The sequence below is a fragment of the Octodon degus genome, unplaced genomic scaffold (assembly GCF_000260255.1).
Source record: "Octodon degus isolate 3935 unplaced genomic scaffold, OctDeg1.0 scaffold00060, whole genome shotgun sequence".
In the NCBI taxonomy this organism is placed as follows: Eukaryota; Metazoa; Chordata; class Mammalia; order Rodentia; family Octodontidae; genus Octodon; species Octodon degus.
In genome coordinates this window covers 332308-335079 of record NW_004524636.1, presented here as the reverse complement: position 1 = coordinate 335079, position 2772 = coordinate 332308, and the positions used below count along the sequence as shown (strand labels likewise).

The 2772-nt window shown below is 37.8% G+C and overlaps 1 pseudogene; it reads right to left on the bottom strand.

The window, feature by feature from the left end:
- Positions 1–383: 383 nt before the first annotated feature.
- Positions 384–1150, bottom strand: LOC101590204 (annotated as a pseudogene).
- Positions 1151–2772: the final 1622 nt, after the last annotated feature.

The following is a 2772-nucleotide window of genomic DNA, read 5'->3' as shown; positions in this document are numbered from 1 at the left end:
TTCAAAATCGATTAAAGATCTAAACACTTAAACAGAAACACTAAATCTCCTGGAAGAGAAAGTAGGAGGAACTCTTGAAGATATAGGGTTACAGAAAGAGTTCATGAACAAAAGTCAAATCTCATGGGTAATTCTTGAAAGAATTAACAAATGGGACGTCCTCTTATTGAGACATTTTTGCATGTCAAAAGAAATTACCAAGAGAGTGAAAAGGCAATCCACAAATTTGGAAAAAATCTTAACTAATAAGTACTAAGATGAAGGTCTTCTCTTAGAATTTATACAGAAGTAAAAAAGATTAGGACCCCAAAATTTTTATTTTATTTTATTTATTTTGTTTTTTTTAACGAGGTCAGATCTAATTTATTAGTTACTGAAGCATTTCACTTTTGACTGGACTCAGAGGTAGAAGTAAAAGCTCTCAGAGAGGACAGCCTGCGTTGCTTGGCAATCTGCTCCTGGCATTTTTCTTTGGCTTCCTTCATTCTCTTGGCCAGAAGTTTAGCATACAGTGTGCAGCCTCCTCCTTGGTTTTTTTTAGTGTGCTGTTTCTTCAGTGCAATACGGCATTTGTGTTGAAGGACACGCGGAATAACAAGTCTCTGGATCTTGGGGATAGCCTCTTTAATAAATGGTGCTAGAAAAACTGGCTTTAGTCCTGGTTTTTTTTACCTTCCTTGTTCAAGGTCTTCCTGACAACATACTGGTGGACATCATCTTCCTAAGACAGATTGAAAAGTTTGCGAATTCTGCTAGCTCTTTTGGGCCTTAGGTGCCGAGGCATGGTAGTATTGGTCAACCCAGGAATATCCTTCTCTCTTTTCTTTACAATAACCAGATTGAGAACACTGAGGTTGGCATCCATGATGCAACTTCAGACGGATTTCTGCTTTCTCTCCCCGGTCCTCCTTGGTCAATAGCAGGAGTGCCCCTTACTCAGCAGCAGGTGCACGCGACCATGGGTGAGGATGCCCTGCTTGTCATTCCCACCTCTGATTCGGACCACGTAACCCTTCCACTCTTCACCCAGGGGGTCAGTGGCCACTTCTGTGGCCATGCGCTTCTCATAGAACATGTGAAGCTTGAATTCATCATCGACCTCAATGAGTTTCTGGCAGCCAGTGGCTGAGAAGCAGATGTTCCGCTTCATGTTGAAGGTACTGATCGCCTCCCAGGTGCCACAAAAAAGAGCAGGACCCCAAAATTTAAAGACCCAGTCCAGAAATGGGCATCCAAGATGAACATACATTTCTCAGAGGAAAAAATTAAAGAAGTGAATAGATATTTAAAAAATGCCCACATCATTAGCCATCTGTGAAATGCAAATTAATACAACACTGAGATATAATCTCACCCCAGAAATAATGGCTATCATAAAGAAATAACCAACAACAAATGTTGCAGAGGCTGTGGGGAAAACGAAACTCTTCTCCACTGCTGGTGGGAATGTAGACTTGTGCAACCATTATGGAAATCAGTGTGGAGACTCCTTAAAATAGTAGGACTGAAAATCCCATTCAAGCCAGCTGTCCCCCTACTGGGAATTTTCCCAGAGGATCTGAAAATGTCATATGATAGTAATATATGTGTACCTATGTTTATAGAGGCACAATTTGTGATAACCAAATCTTGGAAATAACCAAGATGCCCATCACCTGAGGAATGGATGAAAAAGATGTGGTATTTTCATACAATGGAGCATTACTCAGCTGTAAAGAATGATAAACTCAAAGCCTTCATATTTAAGTGGATGCCACTTGAAGATATACTCATAAGTGAAATAAAACAGACCCACATGTGTAAATATTGTATAGTCTCCCCTAGTATAGGAACTCAAAAGAATAAATACAAATAGAATGGTATAACACAATTAAAAGGAAAGTGAGAACTTGAGGTTTAGACAATGAAGAGAGGGCAAGGAAAAAAGCTAGGAAACATAACAGGGGCAAAGCCATACATTTATATGTACAAGATGGGTAAGGCAATGATCCTGAGAATCTTCAGCAGGTTTTTGAAACTAGCAGTTAATTGGTAAGATTCTCACCCTAACTATGTATGCTGATACCTGTGAACTAAGCAACTGCAGTGAAGGGAGCAATGTGTAATGGTAGGGTCATGCTTGGAATGCCTGTCATTCAGGTCTTCTAAATGCATACTGCTCTACATGGCATACCAATTACTGCCATACTGTTACTCAAGTAAATGTTTGGTTAAAAAAAGGGTCATAAATGAAAACAAGTGACAATAAAAAAAAGTCACAGGACTGTCCTGCTATAATGCTGTATATGTTTAGATTTCTGAACTTCTGTGTAAAAATATGTGATTATTTATTCCTATTTTTTAAAAAAATATTTTTAATGTGTTTTCTTCATATTCTGTAGGGACTTCAAGGTTAACATATCAATACTTGATGGAAAATACCTGTTCCATGTTATGCCAAAGATATTGGATATTCAGACAGACAGTGAGGTTAAACCCAACTGCATATGTTATAGCTGAATAATAAGCTTCTCTTCTGGAAGGTTAACAACCTAAGTTTTCAGACCAAAAATTAGAGAAAAAAGAGGGCTTCAACAACAGCCAACAGTTTGGCCCTAGCCTTTCAAGATCAGTGAAGACTCAGGACATAGGAGAACCTATACTGTAACATCATGTAACTCAGTTGTGTCCCAAATTTTTTTTCTGTTTTCAGCCTCCCAAGTGTTTTTTTTTTACTTTATTTTTTATTTATTTATTTTATTTATTTTTTTAATTTTTAATTTTTACTTTTTT